We start from the raw sequence: 15,881 nt of genomic DNA on the forward strand, positions 1-15,881 counted from the left end.
CACTCAAATGTGTCACGTCAAAGCAACCCACACCACGGCCTCCATCATCCTGACCAGCTGTACCCCAGCTGTTCCCCAAACACGATGCCCAGGGCTCCCCCACTCACCCAGCAGCCCAGGCATTCTCACAGTCATACCGGAGTCCGGTCTCTCCCCTCCCAGGGACACCCTCTGCCCTCTCCACCTGACAGATCCAGTTCTGTAAAGTTGATGTCGAAAAACCACAGCTTTCACGATAGGCTTTCTCTCTCCTTCAAAACCCCCTTGACCAACATTGTCCAAGAGGAATAAATACAAGTTACATATGTAATTTAAAGTTTTTCAGGAGTCATACTTAAAAAAACAGATGAAACAAATTTCAATAACCTATTTCATTTTACCCAGTACATCCAAAATATTATTACCTTAATATGTAACAAATATAAAATTATCAATGAAATATTTTACTGGACTGGTTTTATTTTGTTTTGTTTTGTTTTTTTCGCACCCCATCTTCTAAATCCAGGGTGCATTTTATACTCACAGAACCTCTCGTTTAGGATCCTAAATTTTCATAGAAAACACAAGATCTGTGCTTAGATCTCATAAAATCTAAATTACAAAAGATTCGTGCACCCAGATTGTTCCAAACATGCTAAAAAGTCCACCGGTACCTGTGCCCAGTCTTCTTAAATTTGAACTTAAATTAATTAAAATGAAATAATATTAAATTCTCAACTCTTCAGTCACACTGGTAGCATTGCCAGGATCCTATAAACACACGTGGCTAAGGGATGGTGCTGGACAGAGCAGCCATAGCCCATGGGCCTTCCCAGAGGCACTCAGCCCACTTAGCTTCCTTTGGGAAGGTTTCCTCCACTAGATCACAGACTCCACAGGGAAGAATCACACCTTTCCCACTGACTGCCCTATCCCCAGGACCCAGCATGGAGCCCACACACACTGGACTCTGAATGAATACTTTATGGATAAATGGAAAACAGAGAAAATTAATAAATGATGTTATTCTTCCCATTAGGTTATTAATTGAGTATATGTTTTATTCCCCCTTAGCATTTTCTGTTGTGCAAACATAGAGCCTTGCCCATTAAGATAGCCAGCAAGTGTTTCCTCCTCCCGGAGATATTCAGGGTCCTCTGGCCACCTAAGTTTTGTTTTTCACCTAATTTTATACTCAAACCTTCAAATACATGTGTATATATCACACAGAAAATTAGTTCTTAGGATTTAACTCTTTAAAATTCCTTATAAGAACACTTGGATGGCTCAGTCGGTTAATTGTCTGCCTTCAGCTCAGGTCATGATCCCAGGGTCCTGGGATTGAGCCCTGCATTGGACTCCCCACTCAGCAGGGAGCTTGCTTCTCCCTCTGCCTGCAGCTCCCTGTGCTTGTGCTCTCGCTCTCTCTCTCCCCCTGACAAATAAATAAATAAAATATTTTAAAAATTAAAAAATAATAATAAAATCCCTTTTAGTGTTAAAATCAACTCATGTGACCCCCCCAAGGTGTGTTAGGACCACACTGCACAGCGAGCACAATGAGATTTTCTTCCTTCTCAAGCAGTGCTCTCAGCGTGGAATTCTGACAGATTCACTAGTCTCCCCTCCCTCACTCACAGGTATTCCTTGTTCGTTAAATCAAACACTTGACTTCTAAAGAAATACAAGCACTCCATAAAAAAACGTCAGATGAGAGGAAGGAAGGAAGGAAGGAAGGAAGGAAGGAAAGAGGGAAAGAAGGAAGGAAGGGAGGAAGTGATAGGGGAGGGGGGAGGGAATGGGGGAGGAAGAGAGAAAGAGAAAGTGAGAAAAACAAGAGCCTCAGAGGGGAAAAGACCCTGGTCTTCAAGTCTGAAGAGCCGCTGATGGCAGCCCCACTGAGAGCACACCATCCCAGGAGGGTGCAGGGGAGGGGATACAGCGGCAATTATACCCATTTCCAGGTTATCTGGAGCCTTGTCCAGAGATCAGTACCTGGAGAGACAAGTCCTGTTTCCATGACAAAGGAATTAGTATAAAAGATTTAGGCAGATTCTTATCAAATATCCTCATCGAAACATGAATCAGTCTCATTGCTTCATGGAAAAACTCTTGACCGGGCAAGGTATGGGAGGGTAGTGAGGCTGAGCCTGGCACTCAAGTACAGTCCTTGAACTTTTACCACAGAACAGGAGCCCTGGGGCTCTAGGGACGTCATTCTGAGGATTCCCAAGGAGTCCTGGGGTTAGAAACCTACGTTTACAATCCCTCCCACAAGCTTTCACTGTCCCCTTGGGCTCCCAAGAAAAGGGTATCAGCCTCCCTTCTTTGCTTGCTCTTAACAAGGTGGAATTTAGGGGTGCCTGGGTGGCTCAGTGGGTTAAAGCCTCTGCCTTCAGCTCACGTCATGATCTCAGGGTCCTGGGATGGAGCCCCACATTGGGCTGTCTGCTCAGCAGGGAGCCTGCTCCCCCCCCCACCCCGCCTACTTGTGATCTCTGTCAAAAAAAAACAAACAAAAAAAAAACAAAACACACCACCAAGGTGGAATTTATGTGATTTTTTTCTTATATCCCATCGCCCTCGCCCTGCAAGCCCTCCATGCGCAGCTCTGAAGTGGGTGTGCTTGCACTCTGCATATTCCCTGCCATTTATCTTAATTAAGCCCTTCTGACAGATATCCGGACTCCAGCTGAAATCCTCCTACAACATATCCCATTCGTCACTGCTCCAAGTCCAGTGGTTCCTGTCTAAGATTTTGTTTATCCAACATACCTGATGTCTGAATAGGAGAAGGAAGGAATATCTGCTCAGGTGATCACTTGACCTGGATCTGTAATGATTTCAATACGATGGGGGCAGGAGCCTGCTCAGACCTTCCTTCTTTGTTTCCTGTCTTTTTGTTATTTCTTAAAAATGTATTTGGGGCTCTTAAAAATTTTGTTTTGAAAAAATTGAAATTACAAGAAGATCCAAGGTGATTGTGAATGGAACCTCACTTTTAAATCCAAAATGTTCCACCCGAATTGGAATTTCCTGTCAAGTTTCCTCCCTTGAATATTTTTCCTTATAGCTGCCTGGTTTCCAATTGATTTTATATTTAGTAGTGGTTCCCAGAATTTCAAAGACAATAGACGTCTTACCAAAAAAAGTTACATGACTAAATGAATCCTCATATTCAGAGAATTATGGCAGTGGAAGAGATGTGATTAAAAGTAACCTTTATTACCAGATGAAGGGTAGTTATGACTGAGTTTCTGTAATGCAAGTTTAAGTGACTGCCTTAAGTCAAGATACAAATGACAGAAACTCAGACTATTTAAGCAAAATGGGTGTGTATTGCCTTATGAATCTGGGATATTTGTGAATGAATGGAGCAGAGCCTCAGGAAGAGCTGGATCCAGGTGTCAAAACAAGGTTGTCAGGACTCTTACACTCAGGATCTTCATTTTTCAGCTTGACTTTCCTCTGAATTTTATTTTATTTTTTTATTTTTTTAAGAATTTATTTATCTGAGAGAGAGAGAAAATGGAGGAAGGGTTAGAAGGAGAGGGAGACAGAGAACCTCAAATGGACTCCTCACCAAGCTTGGAGCCCAACACAAGGCTCCATCTCCCACTCCCAAGATCATAACCTGAGCCAAATTCAAGAGTCAGACACTCAACCAACTGACCCACATAGAAACTCCTTTCCTCTGAATTTAAAAAAAAAAAATTTTTTTTAATTCTCTCCCAGTGCAGCAGTGTTCTTTAACAGTTATGAGAAAATGGTTATTGGCTATTCTAGATCATGTGCTCCTGGCTTAGAAATTCTAGCAGGAAGAGAATACTAAGAGTGCATAAATAAATCAATCTCTCAGAAGGATTCTTATTGACCCTGCTTTTGTCATGTGTCTTCCTCTACAATAAGCAGTTTGCTTTTTTTTTTTTTTTTTTTTTTTATAAGAAGAGGTAAAGGAAGTTTTTCAGAGCACCACAACCTGCTAAAAATGAAAATCCGAGAAGGGTGAGGAGGGAAGGTAAATGATCTGGAGCTCTCTGCTACCAAACAAAGCAAATTTTACAATTTGAAGGGGAAAGAGACATACCCAGAGGACTGGCGTGGAGATGGCTCAGAGATGGCCCGCCGCCTATATGCACCCACTGCCCCCGGCTCCCATGCCAGTAACTGCAGGTCAGTCTTCTCCAATGTCCCCAGCAGCAACACATACTCTTAGAAGTAGAGGCAGGGAGAGGAAGGAAAGAGGAAAAAGAAAAGAGCGTCTGCTGGGCCATCCCATGGTCGTCCCTCTCTGAGAGTCGCAGTCCTACAGGGGTCCTTAGCCTGGCCATCCCCAGCACTATTATGCCCCTCCCCTTCAGAGACCACAACCTGAGACAGCCCAGATCGGAATTCCTGCCCCAGGTTTACTTTATAGCCTGAATCGTCTTAGCCTCAAGCCTAACCTTGAGGCTGCAGAGAAGACCTCACCCAACCTTGCACTGAATCCTCATCACTAATCAGAGTATCTCTGGCCCCGAGAACAGGCTTAGGTCCTAACCCAGTCCGTCCCCAGGAGGTGATGGACTTCCAAGGCACTGACCCAGCTATGTACATGTGGAACCTTGAAGACCAGACAAAATGGGTTTCTTGTCCATCAAGCTGCCCTCATCCACTCAGACTTACAAGCAGGGAGCAGCCAGGGTTCTCTTTAGGCTCTACCCTCCTTTCCTTCTCTCCTCTCCCAAGACCCCTCAGGTGCTCCCACCCCAACAGCTCCAACTCCAATCTGGAGCAATCACGCCTGACTCTCCAGGTGCCCAGTGCCTCCAGAGGGGCCCCAGCGTCCTTCTGATTCTTCAGCATGAAGAATGACACTGACCTGATGACACTGACCTCTTCTCATAGCTGATTCAGGCTAACCATGTTTTCATCCCTTTGCCCCCATGACTACCCCATTCTTTCAACCCTCCACTCAGTGGCAAGTTCTTTACTCGATATCTGGGCACCACCTTTTTCTGGATCTGTCTACGGGTAACAGAGCAATGGTTCCACACTTCTGGAGTCATTTTCTCAGGGTGAATCATGGGTGAGATGAGGCCAATCGGGTGAATTTCTTTCTTCTGAGGTGTCAACTAAGTTCTACTCATCGGTTTTCCAGCTTATCATATCATCTGGGCAACGTAGAAAGAGAATAATAGTGCATCGACTGTAAAGTTTTAGTACATTTTAAAGAATTTTGTTACTTATTCTTGTACCAAATATGCATTGAGTATCTACTATATGCCAGGCCCTCACAGTTTAGTGATAAACTAAGCATACATGATCACTACTATTATGGCAAATTAATAGCAAATTCCCAGTTGCCTTTTATGACTCCTCAAGAAATCATATGGCAAGACAGCAAACAGCTAAAACCATCAGGTAACAAGAGATAAAAGGGGTGTCTTACCTCTGCTGTAATAAATTACTGCAATGGTGGCATAACAATTATTATCCTACAGCTCTGGAGGTGAAAGGTCTAAAATGGGTCTCTTGGGGCTACATCAGAGTGTCAGCAGAGCCATGTTCCTTCTGGAGGCTCCAGGGAAGAATCCATTCTCTTGTCTTTTCCAGATTCTAAAGGCTTCCTGCATTCCTCCACTGATGTCTTCCTTCCTCCACCTTCAAAGCCAGCCATGGTAGGCTGGGTCTTTCCCATGCTGCCATCTCTCTTGCTCCCCTCTCCACTCCTTGTTCCACTTTTAAAGGCCCCTGCATTTACATTGGGCCTACCCAGATAATTCAGGGGTGGTCTCCCTATCTTAACAAGCTGATTAGCAGGCTTCTCCCTCACCACAAAATTAAACACACTCACAGGTGCTAGAGATAAGAATATGGACACCTTTGGGAAGCCATGTTTCTGCCAAATCCCCTAACTTCCAAATCCCCTCTTGAAGACACCAAAAAAGATCTGGATCCCAGCCTACCATGTTGAGGTGGCAGGACCAAGGGTGCTGTGTCTCCCCTAGCCTCTTCCACCACCTCCACAACGACACTCTGGTCAATGTGCTGAGCTGGGCCACTCCTAGAGACCTCAGCCTCCACTTCATTACCTCTCAGAGAGTGGGTGGCTAGCCCTGATTCCTCAGGCTCTTTAATTATCTGGTATTCCTAAAGGGCTCTTCCATTCCAAACCCCAGACTTAGACTGAAGGAAGAGAAAAAACAAGAATCCAACTGACCTCTTTTGACCTCAGTCTCCCCTACCTAACTTGTAACTCTCACAACCTCAACAGAAGGCTCCAGACTGCTCTCTTCCCCACACCCCCTACCCCCTCAGGGCTGGTGACAGACAGTCTCAGGCTTAACCCAACACAGACAAAGGGGAAAAAAGCTTCTCCATGATCTTCTGAAGAGATCCATAGTTCTTCCCTGCTAAATTAGTGTGAACATTCTTCACTTCACACTCCCTCCCTTCCTCATTCCCCCAAGACCAGGATCTGATGGGGGACCCAGTCAAAACCATTTTAATCATGAAAACTGACCAAAGATTTTGGGGTTCTGCCAGCTCTCTGGCCTCCTCCTGAAGCTCCCCCAAGCCCACTGCTTCACTGGGTGCCAAGACCCCAGAAGAACAAGATTTACAGGCTATGGAAACACATCTGAAAATGTTTTTAAAAAGTGCTCCAAGTCTTCTCATGACATGGAGAGGTAGGAGTAGGGGGATTAAGCTAGAATCCAATCAGAAAAGTGGTGAAAGTAGTTTCTAGCAAAGTCCTGAAGAGAAAAGAGAAACTTCTCCACCAATGGCACACCACATGGTTTTCCCACCAGGCTACAGGCATGGGGTGCTTAGTTACACACTGAGAACAGTGCAGGAGAGAGTACTAGAAATCTTAGGCCTATTGTTGACACTCACAAATGCTCCAAAACCTCCAACACAACCCTTGGCCAAGTCATGAAGTTTCTGAATTCATTTGGCTGAATGTACTGTGTACTCGAATTTAAAAGTAAGAGCGGGAAGAGGAGCAAAATATCATCAGGTCCTAAATATCATCCTAAATATCCTAAATTAGGTCTCAGGAGTTCAGCTAGATAGTTATCAAACCATTCTGAACACCTACAAACCCAACAAGAGATTGAAGAGAAGAAGAGCAGCCATTCTAGGAACAGAAAATCTACCACTTTCTGGAAGGTAGGATGTGTGGAGAAGTGAATCCAAAGCAACAGGACTTTAGTGGAGGGGCCAGCTCCTGGCAAGCAGCGGAGCAGATGAGCACAAAATCAGAAATTTTACAAGTCTGCTCCTCTGAGGGACATCACTCCAGAGGCTAAGCAGGGTGAAGCCCTTGCAGGGACAGTGTGGTCCCAGGACCTGCGGGGTCACAGAAAGACCAGGGCTGAGTATGGCAGAGCTCCCAGATATCAGAGCTGAGGAAGCGGCTACAGAGATGGAGCCGAGGAGTGAGCTCTCAGCTCGGGGTTACCTTAAATCATGATCTGAGGCAGAATCAGGCCACTGAACTTCGAGGAGGGACCCCACAAGCAGCAGATCCAGGAAGACTCAGCTTCCTCCTCTAGAGGCAGGAATCTGCTGGGTTTGGAGACTCCAAACAAAGCCATGTGCCTGTGATAGAAATGCTCATTCACAGGCCAGGTGCACATGGAGTGCAGCCGGAGACCAGGGAGATGGGAGTGATTGAGCGCTTTTCTCTTAGGGCGCACTGAAGAGTGCAGCCCGAGCCCTCGGCTCCTCCGGCCAGAGATTGGGAGGCCGCCATCTTCATTCCCATCCTCCAGAGCTCTACGGAAAGCGCTCAGGGAACAAAAGCTCCTGAGAGCAAATCTGAGCAGATTACTTAGCCCGGCCCCTGGCAAGAGCGGCACAATTCCACTTCAGGCAAAGACATTTGAGAATCACTGCAACAGGCTCCTCCCACAGAAGATCACCAAGAACATCCAGCCAAGACCAAGCTCACTGATCAAGGAGAACAGTGGAACTCCAGAGATAGGGGAAAGTAACGCATAGAATTCATGGCTTTTCCCCTGTGATCCTTTAGTCTTTCAAAGTTAAATTTTTTTAATTTTATTTTTTCTTATTCTATTTTTAAAATTTTTCCTCTTTCTTATTTTAACATTTTTTAACTATTTTATCTTATTAATACCTTTTCAAAAACTTTTTAAATTTTTATTGTTATAGTCATAGTTTATCCCTTCATTGTATTTAACCTTATTTTTTTGTATACATATAGGGTTTTTTTCTTTAAGAAACCTATATAATTTATTCTAATAGATCAAAATATACCCTAAATCTAGCACATGGCTTTGTTCTAGTCTCCAGCCTGATCACATTATGTCCTCTTTTTTTTTCTTTTTTTCAACTAACTTCTTATCAATTCTTTTTTTAGAATCTTTTTTAAATTTTTATCTTTACCATCATATACCATCCCTTAATCATGTTTACCCTTATTTTTGTATATATATAAGTTTTTATTTCTTTAAAATTTTGGGAAGTAGTTTCCTCTAACGGACCAAAATACACCCAAATTCAAATGTGTGGCTCTGTTCTATTCACCAGTCTAATATATATATATATTTTTTTCTCCTCCCCCTTCCTCTCCCCCGAGTTTTGGGTCTCTTCTGATTTGGTTAGTGTATATTTTTCTTGGTTGTTGCTACCCTTTTAGTATTTTGTTCTCTTATTCATCTATTCTTATCTGGATAAAATGACAAGGTGGAAAACCTCACCACAAAAAAAACAAGAGGCAGTATTGAAGATTGGGAACCTAATTCAATATGGACATTAGTAAGATGTCAGAACTAGAGTTTAGAATGATGATTCTCAAGGTGCTAGCTGGGTGCAAAAAAAAGCATGGAAGATATTAGAGAATCCCTTTCTAGAGAAATAAAATCCCTTTCTGGAGAAGTAAAAGAACTAAAGTCTAACCAAGTTGAAATAAAAAAAGTTATTAATGAGGTGTAATCAAAAATGGAGGCTCTTACTGCTAGGATAAATGAGACAGAAGAAAGAACTAGTTGAGAAGACCAAATGATGGGGAATAAAGAAACAGAGCAAAAGAGAGACAAACAACAACTGGACCATGAGGTGAGAATTCCAAAGATAAGTGATACTATAATATGAATCAATATTGGAATAATTGGGATCCCAGAAGAAGAAGAAAAGAGAGAGAGGAACAGAAGGTATATTGGACCAAATTGTGCAGAGAATTTCCAAAATTTGGTGAAGGGAACAATCATCAAAATCCAGGAAGCACAGAGAACCCCCCTCAAAATCAATAAAAATAGGTCCACACCCCACCATCTAATAGTAAAACTTACAAATCTCAGTGACAAAGAGAAAATCTTGAAAGCAGCTCGGGACAAGAAGTCTATAATATACAATGGTAGAAATATTAGACTGGCAGCAGACCTATCCGCAGAGACCTGGCAGGCCAGAAAGGACTGGCATCATATATTCAGAGCACTAAACGAGAAAAATACACAGCCAAGAATACTATATCCAGCTAGGCTGTCCTTGAAAATAGGAGGAGACATAAAAGCTTCCAGGACAAACAAAAATGAAAAGAATTTTCAAACACCAAACCAGCCCTACAGGAAATATTGAAAGGGGTCATCTAAGCAAAGAGAGAGCCTAAAAGTAACAGACCAGAAAGGAACAGAGACAATATACAGTAACAGTCACCTTACAAGCAAAGGGAAGCAAAGGCAAAAAAGAACTATTGGGACTTCATCAAGATCAAAAGCTTTTGCACAGCAAAAGAAACAGTCAACAAAACCAAAAGACAACTGACAGAATGGGAGAAGATATTTGCAAATGACATATCAGACAAAGGGCTAGTATCCAAAATCTACAAAGAACTTCTCAAACTCAACACCCAAAGAACAAATAATCCAGCAAGAAATGGGCAGAGAACATGAACAGACATTTCTTCAAAGAAGACATCCAAATGGCCAACAGACACATGAAAAAGTGCTCAACATCACTCAGCATCAGGGAAATGCAAATCAAAACCTCAATGAGATACCAACTCACACCAGTCAGAATGGCTAAAATTAGTAAGTCAGGAGACGACAGATGTTGGTGAGGATGTGGAGAAATGGGAAACTTCCTAAACTGTTGGTGGGAGTGCAAGCTGGTGCACTTTGGAAAACAGCATGGAGGCTCCTCAAAACCTTGAAAATAGAGCTACCCTATGACCAAGCAATAGCACACTGGGTATTTACCCTAAAGATACAAATGTAGTGATCCGAAGGGGCACGTGTACCCTAATATTTATAGCAGCAATGTCTACAATAGCCAAACTATGGGAAGAACCTGGATGTCCATCAACAGATGAATGGATAAAGAAGATGCGGTATATATATACAATGGAATACCATGCAGCCATCAGAAAACCACAAAACCTTGCTATTTATGATGACATGGATGGAACTAGAGGGCATTATGCTAAGCGAAATAAGTCAATCCAAGAAAGACAATTATCATATGATCTCTCTGACATGAGGAATTTGAAAGGCGGGATGGGGAGTTGTGGGGGGTAAGGGAGGGAAAAAATGAAACAAGATGGGATCAGGAGGGAGACAAACCATAAGAGATTCTTAATCTCACAAAACAAACTGACGGTTGCTGGGAGGTGGGGGCAGGGGTAGGGATAGGGTGATAGGGTTATGGACACTGGAGTGGGTATGTGCTATGGTGAGTGCTGTGAAATGTTTAAACCTGATGATTCACAGACCTATACCCCTGGGGCAAATAATATATTATATGTTAATATACAAAATTTTTTTAATTTAAAAAATTTTTAAAAATAAAAGCAAGAACACTTTCCTTTGAGACATTGTGAGGGAGGTAACAGGGTTTGGTCTATTATTAAAAATCCAATTCAAAGTCCCATCATTCAGGAAGTCTGCCCTGAATGATGCCAAACCAACTTTTTATGCAAAAAAGAGTTGCACACATTTTCATGGCAGGAGAGCTGAGGGAGGAGTGTAGTACTATGGCCTCCCCTAAAGGGAAAGTCTGGAGCCCTGAGAGTCAGCACTTGCAGATGGAAGAGAAAGACTAGAGGATGTATACACAGGTTTTGGAGGAACCCTTTGCGGTGGGGCACACCCCCAGACATAGGGTGCAGGAGAACTTGGGGGGCACTCAGTATAATTCTATTACTAAGGAGGAAAAGAGGAGATTTCTGAGCCTTCTACTTCCTGTGGGTTCCGTTTCTTCAGGCTGCATTGCTAAGATGTCACTGAGTGGGGTCTTCTCAGGGGGAAGTTCCTAGGGAGTTTTCACAATTTATTCCCTCACCAGTTTGTCTCCTCTGTTGGCTTTCTAGTACAATGTGGAATCCATCACGCAGGATTGGTAAAAGTCTGCTGAGCTTAAGCTATGGAGACATGCCCACGACATACTGCTTAGAGGAAAAAAAAAAAAAAACAGCTTACAATATAGTCTCTACTCCAATGCTTATCTTGTTATGACAAGCATGTCTATGGATATGCTTTTTACATGTGAGTATCATGTTGGAAGGAAATACATACAAATCTTGGGGGGTAAAGCTTATGAGTGAACTTTTCATCACCTTTTTTAAATTTTCTAATTTTTCTACAATCAACATATATTGCTTTTATTATCCTAAAAAAAAGATTCATTAAAACAAAATGTCAGGTAAACCTCTTGCTATGGAGACCAAAGTTTAAATGTCCCCACCTTCTGTTCCTTAGCACATGATCCTGTCTTCTAATGCACTGAAACGAAACTATGCAGAAAAGGAGAGAAAGGATGGGAATTCTTGGGTGAACCTCCAAGGACATTGGTAACCAAAGGAATGGTGAGGCTGTGGAGTCAGCAGGACTGAGGGGTCTTGAATGGAGCGGGTCGCCATTTCGCTGAGAACCTGCTCTTCTCTCTGTGGCTTTAGAAGGTGTTCATCCGGGGATCTCTGTTGGACAGAGAGGTTCTTAACCAAGGTCTGCATGACCCAGGAGATCTATCCACAGGATGGGGAGGCCAAGACCCTGGGCTGGACTTGTTGGGTCTTTCCAGTGTCAGGTGTAAAGCAGGGAGACTGAAGTCACTGCCCGTGTTTGCCCAGCATACGGCACCTTGCTCCACATCCACCTGCCAGACAGAACTGCCAGATAGAACTGCCCAGCATGGTCAGTTCTGTCTGGCAGGTGGGTGTGGAGCAAGGTGCCCACTGTGGCTGGGAGCGGGGCAGGCCAGTTCCGGCACAGGTGGCTCCCATAGCTGCCTCCTCCCCAAGGACAACACCTTGCCCAAGACCAGCCTTTCAGAACAGCACTCCCCGACCCACTTCCCCCACTCCACGTTTTATGATGTGATGGAAGGAATGAAACAGAAATCAAATCACTACATTGGAATCTGCGACCTCCTAGCTATGTGACCTTGGGCGGTACTTAGCTTCCTGAACCTGTGTCCTTATCCCTAGGAATGGAAAGAATATAGTAAAGATCGGATTTGGTTGTGAGTTTTCATTGAGAACATGTATATGAAAGAAACCTTGTATTGTATAGCTGGAAACACAAGCTTGTCTTTCCCAAAGGGAGACGGGACCTAACCTTCTGCACCCTTGTTCCTATCATGGCAGGATCTGGAAGACAAGAGTCACAGTCATAAACCACCAGGATGAAGGAGTCCCTGCCCACCTTTGCCATCTCATCTGCCACCTTCCCGACAGGTGCTCCTGCCAGCGACCCACCCCTTCGTAGCGCCCAGTAGTGATGTTGGTGACTAACAGTTGTGGAGGAAGTTAGAACGAAGGTTGCAGCTGCGACACTGAAGGAATAGATAAGACATGGAATTGTGCTGTGAGGGGGACAATCCTGGAGCCCTGGGAAAGGAAGAGTGGCTCCGAACTTCAGACAGTCAAACTCCCCATCCCCGTGGGGGGTATAGGGGTCCTGGGAGGGAGGATTAGCACAGAGGACTGTTGCTTTAGGTTTAGGAGATCCGGTGCCAGAGGCAAGAGAATGTTCCCACTCCCCTCATGGCCTCTCCCTGCAGCCCATCCCAGGGAGGATAGAAAACCACCACTGGTGAGTATGGGAGGAGGTGAGCAAGAAGGAGAAAGAAGGGACTGTCTCCCAGCCCTGCCCAGGCAGTCAGCCCCCTCTGGAGCAGAGACAGAAAGACTGGAACATCCACCCATATCTGAGAGCACACATAGTGATTTAGATGTGAAGATGACTCCATGGCTTTCCTCAGAGCCCCCAGGAAAGTCTGGAGATGTTTCCTCCAGGTGCATGGGTCAGTGAGGGAGAAAACAAAGCTGTTTTGTGACTACACCCCAATAATGTGTGATTCGATGTATTGATATATGTTTGCTGAGCACTACTGAACACTATTGCAAGAATTCACATTTATTAAATCATTACAGTCTTACAACAACCGTATAAGGCATAATCGCCAGGCTACCAATGAGGACACTGACGCAGAGTAGCTAAGTAACTTATCCAAAATCCACACAGGCTGGGTTCGAACCCTGATTCATTGTTCCAGCCTTAGCTAGAGCTCCCTCCCTGTTCCATCTTGGATCTCTTCAGAATCCCACAGCCCCTCACCTCTCATGCTGAATTGTGGTTGCCTGTCTGGTGCTGATGTCTCCAGTCGCAATGGCCTTCTCTGGGACAAGAGCTAGATCTCTGTCATTTGTGTGGGGGAAGGACCAAGATGCAGAATGTCCTGCCTCAGCTCACGCCTGTCCCATCTGAAGAAGAGCAGAGGAGAGCTCTGAAGAGAACTCTGGTTCTACATGTTGGTGCTCTGCCTTGGCCCAGACCTGAGAGCTGGGACAGGGACAAGCAGAAGCAGCCTGAAGGTGAGTCCCAAGGAGCAGGTTTTTGGGGAATTAGGAAGAGGCATGGGACAACTGTAGGGTGTGGAGGAGAGAGAGGAGGTGTTCAGAGATAAGGACCTGAATCTCACTTACAGATGTCTGAGAGTCACATATATACGCGTTTGCTTGAAACTACATCCTTGGTGGCCGGAATGTGGCTTTTGTTGTGGCGATTTATTTTATATCCTATGTTTCCAACACTGCTCTGAGACTAAACTTTGTCTTGGCATCCCAGCCTGAGGACTGTCTCTATTCCTGGAAGCTGGTCTCTGATGCATAGTAGGTGTTTGGTCAATAATTGTTGAATTGAATGGAAAGGAAATTGCAAAGTATCCTGTAGCTCTTAGTCATCTGCCTGCTTCTGAAGGTGAACATGTACTCAGGGAGGAGCTGGCAAAGCAGTCCCAGAAATACACACTGAAGGGCAGCCTTCGGGCAATTTGACCTCAGAAAAAACCCAAATACCATTGGTGTGCAGTTCATGGATCAGGTGGGGCAGCTGACAAGAGCCTGGACTAGTGCTCAAAGTGTTAGAGCTTGGGCAGAATGTGTGAATGTAAGGTACCCCTGACCCCCTAGGGCTCAGATGAACAGTTGCTTCTTGGGGTGTGAGTCAGAGGTGAAAGCTGGAGATTTGACATAGTCCTGGCCTTGTCTATCACCTCTGTTTGGTTAGAGGGTGTCCTTCCAGCCCTTTTTGATTAAACTCTATTTACCATTTTCTACTTTTAGATGACCTTTGACAATACCCACCCTTTGAAATGGTCTTCCCAAAGGATTTCGAAAGGTCAACATCTTGTATCGGGTATTTTATGAAAGTGCCCTCCTTTTCTACATGTGGAACCCAGATGGGTGGAAGTTTTTTCAGAACTTTCAGAGTTTCAGAATATTTTTACAGAAGCCAACCCTGAAATACCCGTCTAACTCATAACCAATTCAAGACTGGTCCTCGGGTTTTCTCCTGCTTCCTTGGGGGAATTCCTCTGACACTGTAGAGCAGAGGGGGCTGGGAGGGGAGTTGATGCCCTTTGTACAGAGAGTTTAGTTCAAAGTCTTATCATTGCCGGCCTTGAAAGGAAGGTGGAGAGACGGGAGTCTCTCGGTTTATAGCTGGACAGTTGTGGCCTCAAGAATACATGTGAACTTGCCAAGACTCTCTAATGAGGACCAGAATGGGCCTCCTCAGAGAGCATCAGTTCTGTGGGTCTTCAGCACAGCCTCGGTCCACAAGAAAGTTATCAACTTCCAACTAAACTCTCCCTTGTCATGGCGCAAGTGAGCACTACCAAAAAAATGCCTTGAGGCAGAAGAGCCAAGTAAGACAAATTAGGACAAAATGAGACCTCGGACTTCCCTTACCCCTTGGGGCAACAATTCCTTCTCTTCTGCAAGTTTTCAAGAATCCCAGGCCCGAGATAGGGGTGCCTGGGTGGCTTAGTCGTTAAGCCTCTGCCTCTGGTTCAGGTCATGATCCCAAGGTCCTCAGATCAAGCCCCACATAGGGCTCCCTGCTCAGCAGAAGGCCTGTTTCTCCCTCTCCCACTGCCTCTGCTTGTGTTCCCTCTCTTGCTGTGTTTCTCCCTGTCAAATAAATAAATAAAATCTTAAAAAAAAAAAAAAAAAAAAAAAAAAAAAAGAATTCCAGGCCCGTGAGCTTACTCCTTACAACTAGACTAGCCAGGGGCTCTTTGTAAACACGAACAACAGAGAAACATGTGAACAGGCACTTTGTTAACTTTTATCAGAATGGTTTTAAATGTTTGATATGGATGATAAGAAACAGGGATTTTGTTTACCAACTCGTGTAATTTCAGCATGAGTTTGATGTCTACTTTTCTTTTTTAAGATTTTATTTATTTATTTATTTATTTGACAGAGATCACAAGTAGGCAGAGAGGCAGGCAGAGAGTGATGGGGAAGCAGGCTCCCTGCTGAGCAGAGAGCCCGATGTGGGGCTCAATCCCAGGACCCCAGGATCATGACCTGAGCTGAAGACAGAGGCTTTAACCCACTTAGCCACCCAGGCGCCCCTGATGTCTACTTTTCTGCTGGATGTGGTTCTTCT

Source organism: Lontra canadensis, unplaced genomic scaffold, assembly GCF_010015895.1.
Source record: "Lontra canadensis isolate GAN:19392208 unplaced genomic scaffold, GSC_riverotter_1.0 scaffold51, whole genome shotgun sequence".
Taxonomy (NCBI): domain Eukaryota; kingdom Metazoa; phylum Chordata; class Mammalia; order Carnivora; family Mustelidae; genus Lontra; species Lontra canadensis.